Genomic DNA, 23,460 nt, shown 5'->3' with positions numbered 1-23,460 from the left:
TGTTTTTACAGGTATATGCCTTTAGTTGTTTTTCGTGTTTTTACAGGTATATGCCTTTAGTTGTTTCTCTTGTTTTTACAGGTATATGCCTTTAGTTGTTTCTCTTGTTTTTACAGGTATATGCCTTTAGTTGTTTCTCTTGTTTTTACAGGTATATGCCTTTAGTTGTTTCTCTTGTTTTTACAGGTATATGCCTTTAGTTGTTTCTCTTGTTTTTACAGGTATATGCCTTTAGTTGTTTCTCTTGTTTTTACAGGTATATGCCTTTAGTTGTTTTTCTTGTTTTTACAGGTATATGCCTTTAGTTGTTTCTCTTGTTTTTACAGGTATATGCCTTTAGTTGTTTCTCTTGTTTTTACAGGTATATGCCTTTAGTTGTTTCTCTTGTTTTTACAGGTATATGCCTTTAGTTGTTTTTACAGGTATATGCCTTTAGTTGTTTTTCTTGTTTTTACAGGTATATGCCTTTAGTTGTTTTTCTTGTTTTTACAGGTATATGCCTTTAGTTGTTTCTCTTGTTTTTACAGGTATATGCCTTTAGTTGTTTTTACAGGTATATGCCTTTAGTTGTTTTTACAGGTATATGCCTTTAGTTGTTTCTCTTGTTTTTACAGGTATATGCCTTTAGTTGTTTCTCTTGTTTTTACAGGTATATGCCTTTAGTTGTTTCTCTTGTTTTTACAGGTATATGCCTTTAGTTGTTTCTCTTGTTTTTACAGGTATATGCCTTTAGTTGTTTCTCTTGTTTTTACAGGTATATGCCTTTAGTTGTTTCTCTTGTTTTTACAGGTATATGCCTTTAGTTGTTTCTCTTGTTTTTACAGGTATATGCCTTTAGTTGTTTCTCTTGTTTTTACAGGTATATGCCTTTAGTTGTTTCTCTTGTTTTTACAGGTATATGCCTTTAGTTGTTTTTCTTGTTTTTACAGGTATATGCCTTTAGTTGTTTCTCTTGTTTTTACAGGTATATGCCTTTAGTTGTTTCTCTTGTTTTTACAGGTATATGCCTTTAGTTGTTTCTCTTGTTTTTACAGGTATATGCCTTTAGTTGTTTCTCTTGTTTTTACAGGTATATGCCTTTAGTTGTTTCTCTTGTTTTTACAGGTATATGCCTTTAGTTGTTTCTCTTGTTTTTACAGGTATATGCCTTTAGTTGTTTCTCTTGTTTTTACAGGTATATGCCTTTAGTTGTTTCTCTTGTTTTTACAGGTATATGCCTTTAGTTGTTTCTCTTGTTTTTACAGGTATATGCCTTTAGTTGTTTCTCTTGTTTTTACAGGTATATGCCTTTAGTTGTTTCTCTTGTTTTTACAGGTATATGCCTTTAGTTGTTTCTCTTGTTTTTACAGGTATATGCCTTTAGTTGTTTCTCTTGTTTTTACAGGTATATGCCTTTAGTTGTTTCTCTTGTTTTTACAGGTATATGCCTTTAGTTGTTTCTCTTGTTTTTACAGGTATATGCCTTTAGTTGTTTTTCTTGTTTTTACAGGTATATGCCTTTAGTTGTTTTTCGTGTTTTTACAGGTATATGCCTTTAGTTGTTTCTCTTGTTTTTACAGGTATATGCCTTTAGTTGTTTCTCTTGTTTTTACAGGTATATGCCTTTAGTTGTTTTTCGTGTTTTTACAGGTATATGCCTTTAGTTGTTTTTCGTGTTTTTACAGGTATATGCCTTTAGTTGTTTTTCTTGTTTTTACAGGTATATGCCTTTAGTTGTTTTTCTTGTTTTTACAGGTATATGCCTTTAGTTGTTTTTCGTGTTTTTACAGGTATATGCCTTTAGTTGTTTTTCGTGTTTTTACAGGTATATGCCTTTAGTTGTTTCTCTTGTTTTTACAGGTATATGCCTTTAGTTGTTTCTCTGGTTTTTACAGGTATATGCCTTTAGTTGTTTCTCTTGTTTTTACAGGTATATGCCTTTAGTTGTTTTTCTTGTTTTTACAGGTATATGCCTTTAGTTGTTTCTCTTGTTTTTACAGGTATATGCCTTTAGTTGTTTTTCGTGTTTTTACAGGTATATGCCTTAAGTTGTTTTTCTTGTTTTTACAGGTATATGCCTTTTAGTTGTTTTTCTTGTTTTTACAGGTATATGCCTTTAGTTGTTTTTCTTGTTTTTACAGGTATATGCCTTTAGTTGTTTCTCTTGTTTTTACAGGTATATGCCTTTAGTTGTTTCTCTTGTTTTTACAGGTATATGCCTTTAGTTGTTTCTCTTGTTTTTACAGGTATATGCCTTTAGTTGTTTTTACAGGTATATGCCTTTAGTTGTTTTTCTTGTTTTTACAGGTATATGCCTTTAGTTGTTTTTCGTGTTTTTACAGGTATATGCCTTTAGTTGTTTTTCTTGTTTTTACAGGTATATGCCTTTAGTTGTTTTTCTTGTTTTTACAGGTATATGCCTTTAGTTGTTTTTACAGGTATATGCCTTTAGTTGTTTTTCTTGTTTTTACAGGTATATGCCTTTAGTTGTTTCTCTTGTTTTTACAGGTATATGCCTTTAGTTGTTTCTCTTGTTTTTACAGGTATATGCCTTTAGTTGTTTTTCTTGTTTTTACAGGTATATGCCTTTAGTTGTTTTTCTTGTTTTTACAGGTATATGCCTTTAGTTGTTTTTCTTGTTTTTACAGGTATATGCCTTTAGTTGTTTTTACAGGTATATGCCTTTAGTTGTTTCTCTTGTTTTTACAGGTATATGCCTTTAGTTGTTTTTACAGGTATATGCCTTTAGTTGTTTTTCTTGTTTTTACAGGTATATGCCTTTAGTTGTTTTTACAGGTATATGCCTTTAGTTGTTTCTCTTGTTTTTACAGGTATATGCCTTTAGTTGTTTTTACAGGTATATGCCTTTAGTTGTTTCTCTTGTTTTTACAGGTATATGCCTTTAGTTGTTTCTCTTGTTTTTACAGGTATATGCCTTTAGTTGTTTCTCTTGTTTTTACAGGTATATGCCTTTAGTTGTTTTTCTTGTTTTTACAGGTATATGCCTTTAGTTGTTTTTCTTGTTTTTACAGGTATATGCCTTTAGTTGTTTTTCTTGTTTTTACAGGTATATGCCTTTAGTTGTTTTTACAGGTATATGCCTTTAGTTGTTTTTCTTGTTTTTACAGGTATATGCCTTTAGTTGTTTCTCTTGTTTTTACAGGTATATGCCTTTAGTTGTTTTTCTTGTTTTTACAGGTATATGCCTTTAGTTGTTTTTCTTGTTTTTACAGGTATATGCCTTTAGTTGTTTCTCTTGTTTTTACAGGTATATGCCTTTAGTTGTTTTTCTTGTTTTTACAGGTATATGCCTTTAGTTGTTTTTCTTGTTTTTACAGGTATATGCCTTTAGTTGTTTTTCTTGTTTTTACAGGTATATGCCTTTAGTTGTTTTTACAGGTATATGCCTTTAGTTGTTTTTCTTGTTTTTACAGGTATATGCCTTTAGTTGTTTCTCTTGTTTTTACAGGTATATGCCTTTAGTTGTTTCTCTTGTTTTTACAGGTATATGCCTTTAGTTGTTTTTACAGGTATATGCCTTTAGTTGTTTTTCTTGTTTTTACAGGTATATGCCTTTAGTTGTTTTTCTTGTTTTTACAGGTATATGCCTTTAGTTGTTTTTCGTGTTTTTACAGGTATATGCCTTTAGTTGTTTCTCTTGTTTTTACAGGTATATGCCTTTAGTTGTTTCTCTTGTTTTTACAGGTATATGCCTTTAGTTGTTTCTCTTGTTTTTACAGGTATATGCCTTTAGTTGTTTCTCTTGTTTTTACAGGTATATGCCTTTAGTTGTTTCTCTTGTTTTTACAGGTATATGCCTTTAGTTGTTTCTCTTGTTTTTACAGGTATATGCCTTTAGTTGTTTTTCTTGTTTTTACAGGTATATGCCTTTAGTTGTTTCTCTTGTTTTTACAGGTATATGCCTTTAGTTGTTTCTCTTGTTTTTACAGGTATATGCCTTTAGTTGTTTCTCTTGTTTTTACAGGTATATGCCTTTAGTTGTTTCTCTTGTTTTTACAGGTATATGCCTTTAGTTGTTTTTCTTGTTTTTACAGGTATATGCCTTTAGTTGTTTTTACAGGTATATGCCTTTAGTTGTTTTTCTTGTTTTTACAGGTATATGCCTTTAGTTGTTTTTCTTGTTTTTACAGGTATATGCCTTTAGTTGTTTCTCTTGTTTTTACAGGTATATGCCTTTAGTTGTTTCTCTTGTTTTTACAGGTATATGCCTTTAGTTGTTTCTCTTGTTTTTACAGGTATATGCCTTTAGTTGTTTCTCTTGTTTTTACAGGTATATGCCTTTAGTTGTTTCTCTTGTTTTTACAGGTATATGCCTTTAGTTGTTTCTCTTGTTTTTACAGGTATATGCCTTTAGTTGTTTCTCTTGTTTTTACAGGTATATGCCTTTAGTTGTTTCTCTTGTTTTTACAGGTATATGCCTTTAGTTGTTTCTCTTGTTTTTACAGGTATATGCCTTTAGTTGTTTCTCTTGTTTTTACAGGTATATGCCTTTAGTTGTTTCTCTTGTTTTTACAGGTATATGCCTTTAGTTGTTTCTCTTGTTTTTACAGGTATATGCCTTTAGTTGTTTCTCTTGTTTTTACAGGTATATGCCTTTAGTTGTTTCTCTTGTTTTTACAGGTATATGCCTTTAGTTGTTTCTCTTGTTTTTACAGGTATATGCCTTTAGTTGTTTCTCTTGTTTTTACAGGTATATGCCTTTAGTTGTTTTTCTTGTTTTTACAGGTATATGCCTTTAGTTGTTTTTACAGGTATATGCCTTTAGTTGTTTTTCTTGTTTTTACAGGTATATGCCTTTAGTTGTTTTTCTTGTTTTTACAGGTATATGCCTTTAGTTGTTTCTCTTGTTTTTACAGGTATATGCCTTTAGTTGTTTTTACAGGTATATGCCTTTAGTTGTTTTTACAGGTATATGCCTTTAGTTGTTTCTCTTGTTTTTACAGGTATATGCCTTTAGTTGTTTCTCTTGTTTTTACAGGTATATGCCTTTAGTTGTTTCTCTTGTTTTTACAGGTATATGCCTTTAGTTGTTTCTCTTGTTTTTACAGGTATATGCCTTTAGTTGTTTCTCTTGTTTTTACAGGTATATGCCTTTAGTTGTTTTTCTTGTTTTTACAGGTATATGCCTTTAGTTGTTTCTCTTGTTTTTACAGGTATATGCCTTTAGTTGTTTCTCTTGTTTTTACAGGTATATGCCTTTAGTTGTTTCTCTTGTTTTTACAGGTATATGCCTTTAGTTGTTTTTCTTGTTTTTACAGGTATATGCCTTTAGTTGTTTCTCTTGTTTTTACAGGTATATGCCTTTAGTTGTTTCTCTTGTTTTTACAGGTATATGCCTTTAGTTGTTTCTCTTGTTTTTACAGGTATATGCCTTTAGTTGTTTCTCTTGTTTTTACAGGTATATGCCTTTAGTTGTTTCTCTTGTTTTTACAGGTATATGCCTTTAGTTGTTTCTCTTGTTTTTACAGGTATATGCCTTTAGTTGTTTCTCTTGTTTTTACAGGTATATGCCTTTAGTTGTTTCTCTTGTTTTTACAGGTATATGCCTTTAGTTGTTTCTCTTGTTTTTACAGGTATATGCCTTTAGTTGTTTCTCTTGTTTTTACAGGTATATGCCTTTAGTTGTTTCTCTTGTTTTTACAGGTATATGCCTTTAGTTGTTTCTCTTGTTTTTACAGGTATATGCCTTTAGTTGTTTCTCTTGTTTTTACAGGTATATGCCTTTAGTTGTTTCTCTTGTTTTTACAGGTATATGCCTTTAGTTGTTTCTCTTGTTTTTACAGGTATATGCCTTTAGTTGTTTTTCTTGTTTTTACAGGTATATGCCTTTAGTTGTTTTTCGTGTTTTTACAGGTATATGCCTTTAGTTGTTTCTCTTGTTTTTACAGGTATATGCCTTTAGTTGTTTCTCTTGTTTTTACAGGTATATGCCTTTAGTTGTTTTTCGTGTTTTTACAGGTATATGCCTTTAGTTGTTTTTCGTGTTTTTACAGGTATATGCCTTTAGTTGTTTTTCTTGTTTTTACAGGTATATGCCTTTAGTTGTTTTTCTTGTTTTTACAGGTATATGCCTTTAGTTGTTTTTCGTGTTTTTACAGGTATATGCCTTTAGTTGTTTTTCGTGTTTTTACAGGTATATGCCTTTAGTTGTTTCTCTTGTTTTTACAGGTATATGCCTTTAGTTGTTTCTCTGGTTTTTACAGGTATATGCCTTTAGTTGTTTCTCTTGTTTTTACAGGTATATGCCTTTAGTTGTTTTTCTTGTTTTTACAGGTATATGCCTTTAGTTGTTTCTCTTGTTTTTACAGGTATATGCCTTTAGTTGTTTTTCGTGTTTTTACAGGTATATGCCTTAAGTTGTTTTTCTTGTTTTTACAGGTATATGCCTTTTAGTTGTTTTTCTTGTTTTTACAGGTATATGCCTTTAGTTGTTTTTCTTGTTTTTACAGGTATATGCCTTTAGTTGTTTCTCTTGTTTTTACAGGTATATGCCTTTAGTTGTTTCTCTTGTTTTTACAGGTATATGCCTTTAGTTGTTTCTCTTGTTTTTACAGGTATATGCCTTTAGTTGTTTTTACAGGTATATGCCTTTAGTTGTTTTTCTTGTTTTTACAGGTATATGCCTTTAGTTGTTTTTCGTGTTTTTACAGGTATATGCCTTTAGTTGTTTTTCTTGTTTTTACAGGTATATGCCTTTAGTTGTTTTTCTTGTTTTTACAGGTATATGCCTTTAGTTGTTTTTACAGGTATATGCCTTTAGTTGTTTTTCTTGTTTTTACAGGTATATGCCTTTAGTTGTTTCTCTTGTTTTTACAGGTATATGCCTTTAGTTGTTTCTCTTGTTTTTACAGGTATATGCTTTAATTGTTTTTCTTGTTTTTACAGGTATATGCCTTAAGTTGTTTTTCTTGTTTTTACAGGTATATGCCTTTAGTTGTTTCTCTTGTTTTTACAGGTATATGCCTTTAGTTGTTTTTCTTGTTTTTACAGGTATATGCCTTTAGTTGTTTCTCTTGTTTTTACAGGTATATGCCTTTAGTTGTTTTTCTTGTTTTTACAGGTATATGCCTTTAGTTGTTTCTCTTGTTTTTACAGGTATATGCCTTTAGTTGTTTCTCTTGTTTTTACAGGTATATGCCTTTAGTTGTTTCTCTTGTTTTTACAGGTATATGCCTTTAGTTGTTTCTCTTGTTTTTACAGGTATATGCCTTTAGTTGTTTCTCTTGTTTTTACAGGTATATGCCTTTAGTTGTTTTTCTTGTTTTTACAGGTATATGCCTTTAGTTGTTTCTCTTGTTTTTACAGGTATATGCCTTTAGTTGTTTCTCTTGTTTTTACAGGTATATGCCTTTAGTTGTTTTTCTTGTTTTTACAGGTATATGCCTTTAGTTGTTTCTCTTGTTTTTACAGGTATATGCCTTTAGTTGTTTCTCTTGTTTTTACAGGTATATGCCTTTAGTTGTTTCTCTTGTTTTTACAGGTATATGCCTTTAGTTGTTTTTCTTGTTTTTACAGGTATATGCCTTTAGTTGTTTCTCTTGTTTTTACAGGTATATGCCTTTAGTTGTTTTTCTTGTTTTTACAGGTATATGCCTTTAGTTGTTTCTCTTGTTTTTACAGGTATATGCCTTTAGTTGTTTTTCTTGTTTTTACAGGTATATGCCTTTAGTTGTTTCTCTTGTTTTTACAGGTATATGCCTTTAGTTGTTTTTCGTGTTTTTACAGGTATATGCCTTTAGTTGTTTCTCTTGTTTTTACAGGTATATGCCTTTAGTTGTTTTTCGTGTTTTTACAGGTATATGCCTTTAGTTGTTTTTCTTGTTTTTACAGGTATATGCCTTTAGTTGTTTTTCGTGTTTTTACAGGTATATGCCTTTAGTTGTTTCTCTTGTTTTTACAGGTATATGCCTTTAGTTGTTTTTCGTGTTTTTACAGGTATATGCCTTAAGTTGTTTTTCTTGTTTTTACAGGTATATGCCTTTAGTTGTTTTTCTTGTTTTTACAGGTATATGCCTTTAGTTGTTTTTCTTGTTTTTACAGGTATATGCCTTTAGTTGTTTCTCTTGTTTTTACAGGTATATGCCTTTAGTTGTTTTTCTTGTTTTTACAGGTATATGCCTTTAGTTGTTTCTCTTGTTTTTACAGGTATATGCCTTTAGTTGTTTTTCTTGTTTTTACAGGTATATGCCTTTAGTTGTTTCTCTTGTTTTTACAGGTATATGCCTTTAGTTGTTTCTCTTGTTTTTACAGGTATATGCCTTTAGTTGTTTCTCTTGTTTTTACAGGTATATGCCTTTAGTTGTTTCTCTTGTTTTTACAGGTATATGCCTTTAGTTGTTTCTCTTGTTTTTACAGGTATATGCCTTTAGTTGTTTTTCTTGTTTTTACAGGTATATGCCTTTAGTTGTTTCTCTTGTTTTTACAGGTATATGCCTTTAGTTGTTTCTCTTGTTTTTACAGGTATATGCCTTTAGTTGTTTTTCTTGTTTTTACAGGTATATGCCTTTAGTTGTTTCTCTTGTTTTTACAGGTATATGCCTTTAGTTGTTTCTCTTGTTTTTACAGGTATATGCCTTTAGTTGTTTCTCTTGTTTTTACAGGTATATGCCTTTAGTTGTTTTTCTTGTTTTTACAGGTATATGCCTTTAGTTGTTTCTCTTGTTTTTACAGGTATATGCCTTTAGTTGTTTTTCTTGTTTTTACAGGTATATGCCTTTAGTTGTTTCTCTTGTTTTTACAGGTATATGCCTTTAGTTGTTTTTCTTGTTTTTACAGGTATATGCCTTTAGTTGTTTCTCTTGTTTTTACAGGTATATGCCTTTAGTTGTTTTTCGTGTTTTTACAGGTATATGCCTTTAGTTGTTTCTCTTGTTTTTACAGGTATATGCCTTTAGTTGTTTTTCGTGTTTTTACAGGTATATGCCTTTAGTTGTTTTTCTTGTTTTTACAGGTATATGCCTTTAGTTGTTTTTCGTGTTTTTACAGGTATATGCCTTTAGTTGTTTCTCTTGTTTTTACAGGTATATGCCTTTAGTTGTTTTTCGTGTTTTTACAGGTATATGCCTTAAGTTGTTTTTCTTGTTTTTACAGGTATATGCCTTTTAGTTGTTTTTCTTGTTTTTACAGGTATATGCCTTTAGTTGTTTTTCTTGTTTTTACAGGTATATGCCTTTAGTTGTTTCTCTTGTTTTTACAGGTATATGCCTTTAGTTGTTTCTCTTGTTTTTACAGGTATATGCCTTTAGTTGTTTCTCTTGTTTTTACAGGTATATGCCTTTAGTTGTTTCTCTTGTTTTTACAGGTATATGCCTTTAGTTGTTTTTACAGGTATATGCCTTTAGTTGTTTTTCTTGTTTTTACAGGTATATGCCTTTAGTTGTTTCTCTTGTTTTTACAGGTATATGCCTTTAGTTGTTTCTCTTGTTTTTACAGGTATATGCCTTTAGTTGTTTTTCTTGTTTTTACAGGTATATGCCTTTAGTTGTTTTTCGTGTTTTTACAGGTATATGCCTTTAGTTGTTTTTCGTGTTTTTACAGGTATATGCCTTTAGTTGTTTTTCTTGTTTTTACAGGTATATGCCTTTAGTTGTTTTTACAGGTATATGCCTTTAGTTGTTTTTCTTGTTTTTACAGGTATATGCCTTTAGTTGTTTCTCTTGTTTTTACAGGTATATGCCTTTAGTTGTTTTTCTTGTTTTTACAGGTATATGCCTTTAGTTGTTTCTCTTGTTTTTACAGGTATATGCCTTTAGTTGTTTTTCTTGTTTTTACAGGTATATGCCTTTAGTTGTTTCTCTTGTTTTTACAGGTATATGCCTTTAGTTGTTTTTCTTGTTTTTACAGGTATATGCCTTTAGTTGTTTCTCTTGTTTTTAAAGGTATATGCCTTTAGTTTTTTTTCTTGTTTTTACAGGTATATGCCTTTAGTTGTTTTTCTTGTTTTTACAGGTATATGCCTTTAGTTGTTTCTCTTGTTTTTACAGGTATATGCCTTTAGTTGTTTCTCTTGTTTTTACAGGTATATGCCTTTAGTTGTTTTTCTTGTTTTTACAGGTATATGCCTTTAGTTGTTTCTCTTGTTTTTACAGGTATATGCCTTTAGTTGTTTTTCTTGTTTTTACAGGTATATGCCTTTAGTTGTTTTTCTTGTTTTTACAGGTATATGCCTTTAGTTGTTTCTCTTGTTTTTACAGGTATATGCCTTTAGTTGTTTTTCGTGTTTTTACAGGTATATGCCTTTAGTTGTTTCTCTTGTTTTTACAGGTATATGCCTTTAGTTGTTTTTACAGGTATATGCCTTTAGTTGTTTTTCTTGTTTTTACAGGTATATGCCTTTAGTTGTTTTTCGTGTTTTTACAGGTATATGCCTTTAGTTGTTTTTCTTGTTTTTACAGGTATATGCCTTTAGTTGTTTTTCGTGTTTTTACAGGTATATGCCTTTAGTTGTTTCTCTTGTTTTTACAGGTATATGCCTTTAGTTGTTTCTCGTGTTTTTACAGGTATATGCCTTTAGTTGTTTTTCTTGTTTTTACAGGTATATGCCTTTAGTTGTTTTTACAGGTATATGCCTTTAGTTGTTTTTACAGGTATATGCCTTTAGTTGTTTCTCTTGTTTTTACAGGTATATGCCTTTAGTTGTTTCTCTTGTTTTTACAGGTATATGCCTTTAGTTGTTTCTCTTGTTTTTACAGGTATATGCCTTTAGTTGTTTCTCTTGTTTTTACAGGTATATGCCTTTAGTTGTTTCTCTTGTTTTTACAGGTATATGCCTTTAGTTGTTTTCTCGTGTTTTTACAGGTATATGCCTTTAGTTGTTTTTCGTGTTTTTACAGGTATATGCCTTTAGTTGTTTCTCTTGTTTTTACAGGTATATGCCTTTAGTTGTTTTTCTTGTTTTTACAGGTATATGCCTTTAGTTGTTTCTCTTGTTTTTACAGGTATATGCCTTTAGTTGTTTTTCGTGTTTTTACAGGTATATGCCTTTAGTTGTTTTTCTTGTTTTTACAGGTATATGCCTTTAGTTGTTTTTCGTGTTTTTACAGGTATATGCCTTTAGTTGTTTTTCTTGTTTTTACAGGTATATGCCTTTAGTTGTTTCTCTTGTTTTTACAGGTATATGCCTTTAGTTGTTTTTCTTGTTTTTACAGGTATATGCCTTTAGTTGTTTCTCTTGTTTTTACAGGTATATGCCTTTAGTTGTTTTTCTTGTTTTTACAGGTATATGCCTTTAGTTGTTTCTCTTGTTTTTACAGGTATATGCCTTTAGTTGTTTTTCTTGTTTTTACAGGTATATGCCTTTAGTTGTTTCTCTTGTTTTTAAAGGTATATGCCTTTAGTTTTTTTTCTTGTTTTTACAGGTATATGCCTTTAGTTGTTTTTCTTGTTTTTACAGGTATATGCCTTTAGTTGTTTCTCTTGTTTTTACAGGTATATGCCTTTAGTTGTTTCTCTTGTTTTTACAGGTATATGCCTTTAGTTGTTTTTCTTGTTTTTACAGGTATATGCCTTTAGTTGTTTCTCTTGTTTTTACAGGTATATGCCTTTAGTTGTTTTTCTTGTTTTTACAGGTATATGCCTTTAGTTGTTTTTCTTGTTTTTACAGGTATATGCCTTTAGTTGTTTCTCTTGTTTTTACAGGTATATGCCTTTAGTTGTTTTTCGTGTTTTTACAGGTATATGCCTTTAGTTGTTTCTCTTGTTTTTACAGGTATATGCCTTTAGTTGTTTTTACAGGTATATGCCTTTAGTTGTTTTTCTTGTTTTTACAGGTATATGCCTTTAGTTGTTTTTCGTGTTTTTACAGGTATATGCCTTTAGTTGTTTTTCTTGTTTTTACAGGTATATGCCTTTTAGTTGTTTTTCGTGTTTTTACAGGTATATGCCTTTAGTTGTTTCTCTTGTTTTTACAGGTATATGCCTTTAGTTGTTTTTCGTGTTTTTACAGGTATATGCCTTTAGTTGTTTTTCTTGTTTTTACAGGTATATGCCTTTAGTTGTTTTTACAGGTATATGCCTTTAGTTGTTTTTCTTGTTTTTACAGGTATATGCCTTTAGTTGTTTCTCTTGTTTTTACAGGTATATGCCTTTAGTTGTTTTTCTTGTTTTTACAGGTATATGCCTTTAGTTGTTTCTCTTGTTTTTACAGGTATATGCCTTTAGTTGTTTTTCTTGTTTTTACAGGTATATGCCTTTAGTTGTTTCTCTTGTTTTTACAGGTATATGCCTTTAGTTGTTTTTCGTGTTTTTACAGGTATATGCCTTTAGTTGTTTTTCTTGTTTTTACAGGTATATGCCTTTAGTTGTTTCTCTTGTTTTTACAGGTATATGCCTTTAGTTGTTTTTCTTGTTTTTACAGGTATATGCCTTTAGTTGTTTCTCTTGTTTTTACAGGTATATGCCTTTAGTTGTTTTTCGTGTTTTTACAGGTATATGCCTTTAGTTGTTTTTCTTGTTTTTACAGGTATATGCCTTTAGTTGTTTTTCGTGTTTTTACAGGTATATGCCTTTAGTTGTTTTTCTTGTTTTTACAGGTATATGCCTTTAGTTGTTTCTCTTGTTTTTACAGGTATATGCCTTTAGTTGTTTTTCTTGTATTTACAGGTATATGCCTTTAGTTGTTTTTCTTGTTTTTACAGGTATATGCCTTTAGTTGTTTCTCTTGTTTTTACAGGTATATACCTTTAGTTGTTTTTCGTGTTTTTACAGGTATATGCCTTTAGTTGTTTCTCTTGTTTTTACAGGTATATGCCTTTAGTTGTTTTTCGTGTTTTTACAGGTATATGCCTTTAGTTGTTTCTCTTGTTTTTACAGGTATATGCCTTTAGTTGTTTCTCTTGTTTTTACAGGTATATGCCTTTAGTTGTTTTTCTTGTTTTTACAGGTATATGCCTTTAGTTGTTTTTCTTGTTTTTACAGGTATATGCCTTTAGTTGTTTCTCTTGTTTTTACAGGTATATGCCTTTAGTTGTTTTTCGTGTTTTTACAGGTATATGCCTTTAGTTGTTTCTCTTGTTTTTACAGGTATATGCCTTTAGTTGTTTTTCGTGTTTTTACAGGTATATGCCTTTAGTTGTTTTTCTTGTTTTTACAGGTATATGCCTTTAGTTGTTTTTCGTGTTTTTACAGGTATATGCCTTTAGTTGTTTTTCGTGTTTTTACAGGTATATGCCTTAAGTTGTTTTTCTTGTTTTTACAGGTATATGCCTTTTAGTTGTTTTTCGTGTTTTTACAGGTATATGCCTTTAGTTGTTTCTCTTGTTTTTACAGGTATATGCCTTTAGTTGTTTTTCGTGTTTTTACAGGTATATGCCTTAAGTTGTTTTTCTTCTTTTTACAGGTATATGCCTTTTAGTTGTTTTTCTTGTTTTTACAGGTATATGCCTTTAGTTGTTTTTCTTGTTTTTACAGGTATATGCCTTTAGTTGTTTCTCTTGTTTTTACAGGTATATGCCTTTAGTTGTTTCTCTTGTTTTTACAGGTATATGCCTTTAGTTGTTTCTCTTGTTTTTACAGGTATATGCCTTTAGTTGTTTCTCTTGTTTTTACAGGTATATGCCTTTAGTTGTTTTTACAGGTATATGCCTTTAGTTGTTTTTCTTGTTTTTACAGGTATATGCCTTTAGTTGTTTCTCTTGTTTTTACAGGTATATGCCTTTAGTTGTTTCTCTTGTTTTTACAGGTATATGCCTTTAGTTGTTTCTCTTGTTTTTACAGGTATATGCCTTTAGTTGTTTTTCTTGTTTTTACAGGTATATGCCTTTAGTTGTTTTTCGTGTTTTTACAGGTATATGCCTTTAGTTGTTTTTCTTGTTTTTACAGGTATATGCCTTTAGTTGTTTTTACAGGTATATGCCTTTAGTTGTTTTTCTTGTTTTTACAGGTATATGCCTTTAGTTGTTTCTCTTGTTTTTACAGGTATATGCCTTTAGTTGTTTTTCTTGTTTTTACAGGTATATGCCTTTAGTTGTTTCTCTTGTTTTTACAGGTATATGCCTTTAGTTGTTTTTCGTGTTTTTACAGGTATATGCCTTAAGTTGTTTTTCTTGTTTTTACAGGTATATGCCTTTTAGTTGTTTTTCTTGTTTTTACAGGTATATGCCTTTAGTTGTTTTTCTTGTTTTTACAGGTATATGCCTTTAGTTGTTTCTCTTGTTTTTACAGGTATATGCCTTTAGTTGTTTCTCTTGTTTTTACAGGTATATGCCTTTAGTTGTTTCTCTTGTTTTTACAGGTATATGCCTTTAGTTGTTTCTCTTGTTTTTACAGGTATATGCCTTTAGTTGTTTTTACAGGTATATGCCTTTAGTTGTTTTTCTTGTTTTTACAGGTATATGCCTTTAGTTGTTTCTCTTGTTTTTACAGGTATATGCCTTTAGTTGTTTCTCTTGTTTTTACAGGTATATGCCTTTAGTTGTTTTTCTTGTTTTTACAGGTATATGCCTTTAGTTGTTTCTCTTGTTTTTACAGGTATATGCCTTTAGTTGTTTTTCGTGTTTTTACAGGAATATGCCTTTAGTTGTTTCTCTTGTTTTCACAGGTATATGCCTTTAGTTGTTTCTCTTGTTTTTACAGGTATATGCCTTTAGTTGTTTTTCTTGTTTTTACAGGTATATGCCTTTAGTTGTTTCTCTTGTTTTTACAGGTATATGCCTTTAGTTGTTTTTCGTGTTTTTACAGGAATATGCCTTTAGTTGTTTTTCTTGTTTTTACAGGTATATGCCTTAAGTTGTTTTTCTTGTTTTTACAGGTATATGCCTTTTAGTTGTTTTTCTTGTTTTTACAGGTATATGCCTTTAGTTGTTTTTCTTGTTTTTACAGGTATATGCCTTTAGTTGTTTCTCTTGTTTTTACAGGTATATGCCTTTAGTTGTTTCTCTTGTTTTTACAGGTATATGCCTTTAGTTGTTTCTCTTGTTTTTACAGGTATATGCCTTTAGTTGTTTTTACAGGTATATGCCTTTAGTTGTTTTTCTTGTTTTTACAGGTATATGCCTTTAGTTGTTTCTCTTGTTTTTACAGGTATATGCCTTTAGTTGTTTTTCTTGTTTTTACAGGTATATGCCTTTAGTTGTTTCTCTTGTTTTTACAGGTATATGCCTTTAGTTGTTTTTCTTGTTTTTACAGGTATATGCCTTTAGTTGTTTCTCTTGTTTTTACAGGTATATGCCTTTAGTTGTTTTTCGTGTTTTTACAGGTATATGCCTTTTAGTTGTTTTTCTTGTTTTTACAGGTATATGCCTTTAGTTGTTTTTCTTGTATTCAATGTGTCTCATGTACAGCTGCTTTGTAACAATGAAAATTGTTAAAAGCGCTATATAAATAAAGTTGAGGCGAGTTGAGGTACGTCATCATATGGGACAATGTTAGTTTCCATAGGGCTGCTTTGGTCCGCAACTGGTTTATAGATCACCCTACTCTTCACTGTACTAAACCTCCCCCCATACCCTCCATTCTTGAATCCAATTGAAGAGTTCTTCTCTGCCTGCCACTGGAAGGTCTATGACCGTCATCCCCATCAAAGCATAGCCTTTTTACAGGCAATGGAGGAGGCATGTGGGGATATTGACCAGGCATCATGTCAGGCCTGGATACGCCATTCCAGAAGATATTTTCCACGGTGCCTTGGACTAGAGGACATTGCATGTGATGTAGATGAAATTTTGTGGCCGGACCCAGAGAGACGACACTATGTAGACTAATTTCTTTTTTTTCCTCCGTGAAATTACTATTTTGTTTGACTTGGAAAAAAACACTTCTGTTTGTTTTGATGTGTGTAAATAAACACCAGTACTTGAAGTTTGGATCCCTCTATGTTTACAGAACTATGACAAAAGTATGACCTCAAACTGACATAGCCTACCTTGTGCACAGAGAAAGCAAAAGCCAGATGTGTTTTTTATTCAAAGCATCAGTGTGTAGTTGGTGCATTGTGTGCTTATTAATGTGATGGCTTGTGTTAACTGTTTGATACGAAAATACCATTTTTACGAAGGTTTGAAGAGTTAAGCAAGCTTTATTAGCTTTTGCAAGAAAACCACAATGTTTTGCTGATTTGGTGAAGGGTTTTCTTATTTGTGTGTAGAGTTTTGCAAAAATAGACAATAGTTACAAAAAATGTGCTAAAGCCATCAGAAAAAAACTGTAACGGCCTTCATTCTACTCTTGTCCTTTAAATTTTAATTTGTCTCACAGTCTCCAGAGTTTCACTGGACGATCATGAACGACTCTTAACACTGATGGGTGTATCCTTACTGTAATTGAATTACTTTTCCCTTGAATAAGTAAAGTAAGGGATTACTGTGATATTTTCTGTCATTTAAATGACAGTTACTTCTGATGTCATTAAACTGTGCAATAGTGGAATTGACATAAAAATTCAAAGTCTAACTTTAAAATCCATGCTTTAATGTACTATTATCACATTTGTAATACTTCGGTCACTGCTTTATAAAGTTTCATATCATTTATTTGAATGAATTATGAGAGCAGTTTCATTTCTATCCTTGAATCACTGAACTTATCAAGGTTGACACAGATAGGAATTAGTAATTAAATACTTTTTGGAGAGATTTATTTGTCTGATGACACTATAGAATATGTAATTAGTAACTACACAAACACAATATAAAGATTGAGAAATATAAGTGTAGTAAAGTCTCACATCTGTCTAGTGCGGTTGAAAACCCTCGAGTGATGTTTGCCTTCATCAAGCCTCTGTGATAACAGTCTATAGAATCAGTGTTTATCGTGAGGAAATCTGTTCTGAGATCAGTCACATCTCACCCTGCCATGACAATGAAGAAGTCCAGTCTGTTCCACGTGTCCCCCAGATAACAGCGCCGGCCGAAGATTCCCAGAGCCAACATCTTCACCACCATCTCCAGAGCAAAGAAGACGTAGATGAAAGCGTCAAACACCTGAAGACAGACACAGACTTTAATAACACAAGTGTGTCTTCAGGAGTGACGCCGGTCACAATGAGACGAGACGAGACTGACCTGTAGAATCTGACAGCGTTCAGATGAGCAATCCGTGTTCTCACAGGGTTGAAACATTCCCAACGTCACACAGTTCAAGAGAATCACCAGCACACTGACCCGCTCGAACCACGTTCACATCACACAGTCAAGATCATAACAGAACACAACACACATCAGTGACATCATCACACACACACACACACACATTCCTGTGAATTTGATTTATCAATACGTCAACATGCACAGTTTGGCTTGGAGTTTTTTACTTTTACTTTATATTGCTTTTATTTTCATTTTGAATCATTTGTATATATTTGCAATGTTGTTTTGTGTATTTGTGATTTAGTAAGGATGTATTCATTTTTATACTGCAGGTTTATGGAGTTTTCATTTATTTAAAGTAAACAGATTTACTCCCTCAACTTCAAGTTCAAATTCAACTTAATTCAAGACGTGTTCCACAGATTCTCATGATGAAGATTCTCTGGTCTGCTCACGTTCACTCATTGATCAGCACTGTGAGATTCTCCTGCGGTTACAGTGACTGCTTCACATCTCACACAGGTCACTGCTAATCTGTGGACGGGACAAACTCTGGACACATTCTGAAGGCTTTATTTATACAGGACAAGTCTAACAGAAGAACAGGTGAAATAATGAAGACCTTTCCACAGTCACAGCGCTTCAGACTCGATGAGAAAGAGCACAGCTTTCAACACAACTGGCCTGTACAACATCATCATGCGTTCATGAGTTTAAACTGTTGAGAGCTGGATTTCGTCAGCTAAAAGTGTATAACATCTAGACAAATCCAGAGGGGACAGACAGAGAGAGAGAGAGAGAGAGAGAGAGAGAAGGAGAGAGAAGGAGAAAGAGTGAGTGAGAGTGAGAGAGAGAGAGAGTGAGAGAGTGAGAGAGAGAGAGAGTGAGAGAGAGAGTGAGAGATAGAGAGAGAGAGTGAGAGAGAGAGAGAGTGAGAGAGAGAGTGAGAGATAGAGAGAGAGAGTGAGAGAGAGAGAGAGTGAGAGAGAGAGAGATAGAGAGAGAGTGAGAGAGAGAGAGAGAGAGAGTGAGAGAGAGAGAGAGAGACATTATTCACATTCAAGAATCTGTGAAATAAACCAGTGACATCACACACCGCAGGACTAAAACAATGTCTGTCACAGCTCATTTAAAAACATCACACTAAACACACATCACTAGCTCACTCAAGTCTTTTTGTCTTCACGGCGACTCATCTCGACTCCATAGCAACAGCAGAATTTTTGAAATCAAGTTAATTGAAAATGTCTAAAGTTGATGGCAGGCTGAGGAGTGTGACACACCTCTGATAACACAATCATGACCTCACCACACACACAGACACACACACACACACACACACACACACACAGACCTCACTCTGATTCCTCACATTTACTTGATAATGGAAAAGTCACATTCTGTTTCCACATTCTGTGATCTTGACATTCTCCTCACACACTGACTTTATTTCTGTTTATGTGTTGTGACCTGATCTGATACATGACATGATTGTGTTTTATTACTAAACACTTAACAACACCAGAGACCGTTTACACAAGTCATGTCTCACAAGACCAGAGCCCTATCTATCTGGAGTAAAACAAAAATCACAATTATATACATATCATGTTTCTCATCACTAAACCTGACATCAATGTCATAACTCCAAAAAACATAAACTGTTAAATTGTGCTAAAAACAAAAGGTGTGGGATGATGTCACAGTGTTGAAGACGTTAAACAGTAAAAGAAATCTTCAAAGTTGACACTGTGTCCTAACTAGACAATGAAACACGATTAAACATGGAAATGAAACCTTTGTATATAATTGAGACTTCATGTGGTCAGGACACATATGAGTGACTGTTACAGCTAAGATCTTTTTGAGATTTCTGCTGATGTTGCATTATATTCCATGTGTGATGATGTGGTCCTGACGACATCTGTGCTCATGTTAATCCACGCTCACACTGCCACCAAAATCAGATTTTTTTACTTATATGCGAACCAGATCTGTTTACTGCATGACAGTGTGAACACGACAAAAATTAAGCATCAGATTATAAACATAAGCTCTTGAACTGTCTACCGCACGTGAGCCGCACGATGTGATGCAACAAATGACTTAAGAATCCGTTATAATAAGAAATTTTGCCACTGGATACGGCGTGATGCAACATGCAAACCGGCATGCGCACAGGACGAGAGAGGACTGCTCCGGGAATGCTCTAGAATCACACCGCGAGAACAATTCACTCAGCAACGCTTAAAGTCAAAAACACTGCTGCCTGTTACATGTTATTGTTATTTTGTGCATGGGATTCAGTTTATAACCATCATCAGTTCACACTGGAATCTGACATTGCCCACATTTTAAAAAATAGTGTGAACCGAGTCATCAGAATTGAGCATTAATGCTTGCAGTGTGAACGTGGCTTTACTGAACTCTCCCTGTTTGAAACACATCAAAACTTCTAGAAAATCCAGAGTGATGTGTTGATGCCACTGACTTCAGGATGATAGAACCGGACGTGCTCGATACTGTAAGCACAGTGTTTGTTTGGGAAGTCATGTTGTGTTGTATTTGTGATACAGTTGAAGATGATCTATTCTGGGATGGTGTCAGTGACATGATCAGCAGTGATGAAGAGAAACAAACACACACACACACGCACACACACACATGTATGTTTTATTATCTCCTTGAGGACAGTCCATAGGTGTAATGAGTTGTATACTGTACAAACTGTATATTTTATCCCCTAACACAACCCCTAAACCTAAAGGTCCTAGAAAACTTAAAAAAAATGATCGTTATGTACAATTTATAAGCTTTTGTGCCTGTGAGGACCTCAATTTTGGTCCCCAAAGTGACACGAGTCCCTATGAGCTGGTGTGTATTCAGGTTTAGTTCCCCACTAACATATAAAAACATGTCCAAACAAACACACACGCTCTGTGTTAAACACTCAGGCTTCTCTCTCCTGCTGCCGACGGCAACAGAACCCCGCAAGCTTTCCTCCAGACAGAACCCATCCTGTTGCTGTGGCAACAGAAAAAAGAGAGAAAGGTTGAGACGAGTGTGCAGCCATCCACAGAGAGATGCAGAAAGAACAAAAGACGTTAAATAAATGAGATATAAATAAAATCAAATAGAAGTGTGAGAGAGAGAAAAAGAGAGGAACTCTCATTACACAACTCAAGCAAAACTCCAAAACAGAGGAGAAGATAAAGTGTGTTCACTCAACGTGTGTGTGTGTGTGTGATCTCAAGATCTACAACAGAGAGAAGACATGCGAGTCAAATGGAGCAGAATTGAGTTCTGTTGAGGAGACACACGTGTGTGCAAGTGACCTGAAAATAGTTTGGGTCATTTCTCAAACTCGACTCATCTACACACGTGTTCGAGCACATGCACTATTATTAAACACACACACACTGTTGTGTATTAATTAGCATGAGTTTGTTAAATGTGCTTACATGAGCAGCAGGTGGAAGCAGTTATTTCAGGTGGAAATGGGTCATGCTGTATATTTTCACACCCTCATCATTTACACTTCTGTAAGAAAACACAACACTGTGTTCCAACAGCTCGGATATTTAACACAACAACACTAGCCAGGTTTACATTACAGATTTGCGCAAAACTGAAGCGATGATTTCTAAATGTGGATTAAAACAATATCGTGGAATGACTGTTCCATTAGATGATGTTATGTGATTGAAGTGTATTTTGATTATTCTTGTGATAAGTCATTCTGGCCGTACTTTTCTTTGTATGTTTTCTGGCAGGTTGCAAACAAACTTCATTGCATACTGTAATGCCACCTACTGTGATGAAAAAGTGAAGAGTCTTTATTTCCTTATTTATGTTGATTTGACATCACTGTTCCTTATAAATCTCCATACTGCACTTACTTGTTTTCCTGCATTTGAGCGTCATATAAGATATTACTTCATCCTTACATCATATCTTTCTAAATGTGCTGCCTCGAATCACTGCGAATGGTCATGTGACTTTTTTATACGCCACGTGACTTGTAAATATGACAAAGTGTTTCCATTGCAAGTCTTGTGAAATATACCTTTATCGTGTTGCCTGAAAAAACACCTTATAGGAGCGTGAGAACTTTCTTGCGATACATGAGAGCTTTTGTAAAATTGCGGTGTTTCCATTAGGCATGTTTTCAATGAGCTATTTCAATTTGCACATTTTGAAGGATAATGGACTACTGTTTCATCGTCTATGTGTGTGTGTGTGTGTGTGTGTGTGTGTGCGTGCGTGCGTGTGTGTGCGTGTGAGTGTGTGTGTGTGTGAGTGCGTGCGTGCGTATCTGCTGTTTGTGTGTCAGTGTTGTGTGTGTGAGAGAGAGAAAGATAATGTGTAGAGTTTGATGTATGAATGTGTCTTTTGAGTGAGTTTTGCACAAGCGTGTCATTTACATTTCTTTGATCTTTCATGCTAGTTTCATTCTTCAGAGTTTAGCAGATCTTATGTTTGTTGTGTGTGTGTGTCTATGTGTGTGTTTTGGGTTCATTGCATTATAAACAGTGTCTTTGTAAAAGGATTTGTGTTGCTAATGAGTACTTAATGTCTGTGAGGCGAGCGCTTTAAATGTCAGATCTCACTTTCACATCCCTTATCTCTCTCTCTTTCATTGATACTTTCTCTTTATTCACCGTGTGTGTGTCGTCTTGTCTTTGATATGTGCTCGGCTCTGTTAGATGATGAATCAAACCCTTAATCTGTTACATTCAAACACACAACAGAATGTTTGTCATTTCCAGCCGTGTGATTGGTCAAACACACGTGAGCTCATTAGCTCAGGCCAAAACCACTGTCACGCTTCTGTTAAATGAATAAATTGAATAAAAACATTTGAGAAGTCACCGTCACAGAAACACAACAGCCTAGAAAGAGGTTTTACTATATCTGAACATCATACAGCATGTGCTGAATATCTGCAGGATTATAATCCATCAACAGCATCAGTGCACATGTCATAAACCTGTGATGTCCTCTCATAGAAACATGAGGAAACATTGAACATGAGGGTTTTAGGGTGAACATATTATATACTGTATGTCTGAATGAGGTGTTTAAACCACTGGAATGGAAAAAGAGAGGATTTACATTACAGACTGATCAAACATTCACAGCACTGTTTAACCTCACAGAAAAGTGTGTGTGTGCGTGTGTGTGCGCGTGTCAATCGTTTTTGAACTGAGCCATAATTGAAAAAAAAAAGGGAAAAAAAACATAAACAGAAGAAAAACGGATTAATGAAAAGTGAGGAAGATAGATTAACTAGATGTACACGCACACATTTCTGAGTTAATGAGACTTCCTTACCGGCTAAAGATAGAGAGAAAGAGTGAGATGGAGAGAGACTGAGTGAGTGAGTGAGTGAGTGAGTGAGAGAGAGAGAGAGAGAGAGAGAGAGAGAGAGAGAGACACAGAGAGAGAGACACAGAGAGAGAGACACAGAGAGAGAGACACAGAGAGAGAGAGACACACAGAGAGAGAGACACAGAGAGAGAGAGAGAGAGAGAGAGAGAGAGAGAGACACAGAGAGAGAGACACACAGAGAGAGAGACACAGAGAGAGAGACACAGAGAGAGAGAGAGAGAGAGACACAGAGAGAGAGAGAGAGAGAGACACAGAGAGAGAGACACAGAGAGAGAGACACAGAGAGAGAGAGTGAAATAGAGAGAGAAAGAGTGAGAGAGAGAGAGAGAGAGAGAGAGACAGAGAGAGAGAGAGAGATAGAGGAAGAAAGGGAGAGAGAGAGAGAGAGAGAGAGAGAGAGAGTGAAATAGAGAGAGAGACAAAGAGAGAGAGAGAGAGAGAGAGAGAGTGAAATAGAGAGAGACAGAGTGAGAGAGAGAGAGAGAGAGAGAGAGAGAGAGAGAGAGAGAGAGAGAGAGAGAGAGAGAGAGAGAGAGAGTGAAATAGAGAGAGAAAGAGTGAGAGACAGAGTATATTGTGCTTTGGCAATATTGTAAAAATGACAGTCATGCTAATAAAGCAAATTGAATTGAGTTGAATTGAGATAGAGAGAGAGAGCAAAAGAGAGAGTGAGTGAGTGAGTGAGTGAGAGAGAGAGAAATTGGCAACAAGCACACAGACTTTCTCTCCCAGAGTCGTGGAGTGAGACAGGGCTGTAGTCTAAGTCCTACACTATTTAACATTTACATGAATGAATTAGCTGGAGCTCTAGAACAGTCACCAGCACCCGGCCCGACCTTACAAGACACCGAAGTGAAATGTCTCCTGTTTGCAGACGATCTGGTGCTGCTGTCACCCACAAAAGAAGGTCTACAGCAACATCTGGACACCCTGCACACTTTCTGCCAAACCTTAACCTTAAGAAGACTCGAGTCATGATATTCCAAAAAAAGCCCAGTAGCCAAAATCAACATCACCGTTTCAAACTAAACAACGTGCCCCTAGAACA

At 33.8% G+C, this 23,460-nt stretch overlaps 1 pseudogene; it reads right to left on the bottom strand.

The window, feature by feature from the left end:
* Positions 1–23,460, bottom strand: part of LOC130424218 (voltage-dependent T-type calcium channel subunit alpha-1I-like) — a 92,295-nt pseudogene that overhangs the window by 49,981 nt on the left and 18,854 nt on the right.

Source organism: Triplophysa dalaica, chromosome 6 (genome assembly GCF_015846415.1).
Source record: "Triplophysa dalaica isolate WHDGS20190420 chromosome 6, ASM1584641v1, whole genome shotgun sequence".
In the NCBI taxonomy this organism is placed as follows: Eukaryota; Metazoa; Chordata; class Actinopteri; order Cypriniformes; family Nemacheilidae; genus Triplophysa; species Triplophysa dalaica.
This window is presented reverse-complemented; position numbering and strand designations above follow the sequence as displayed.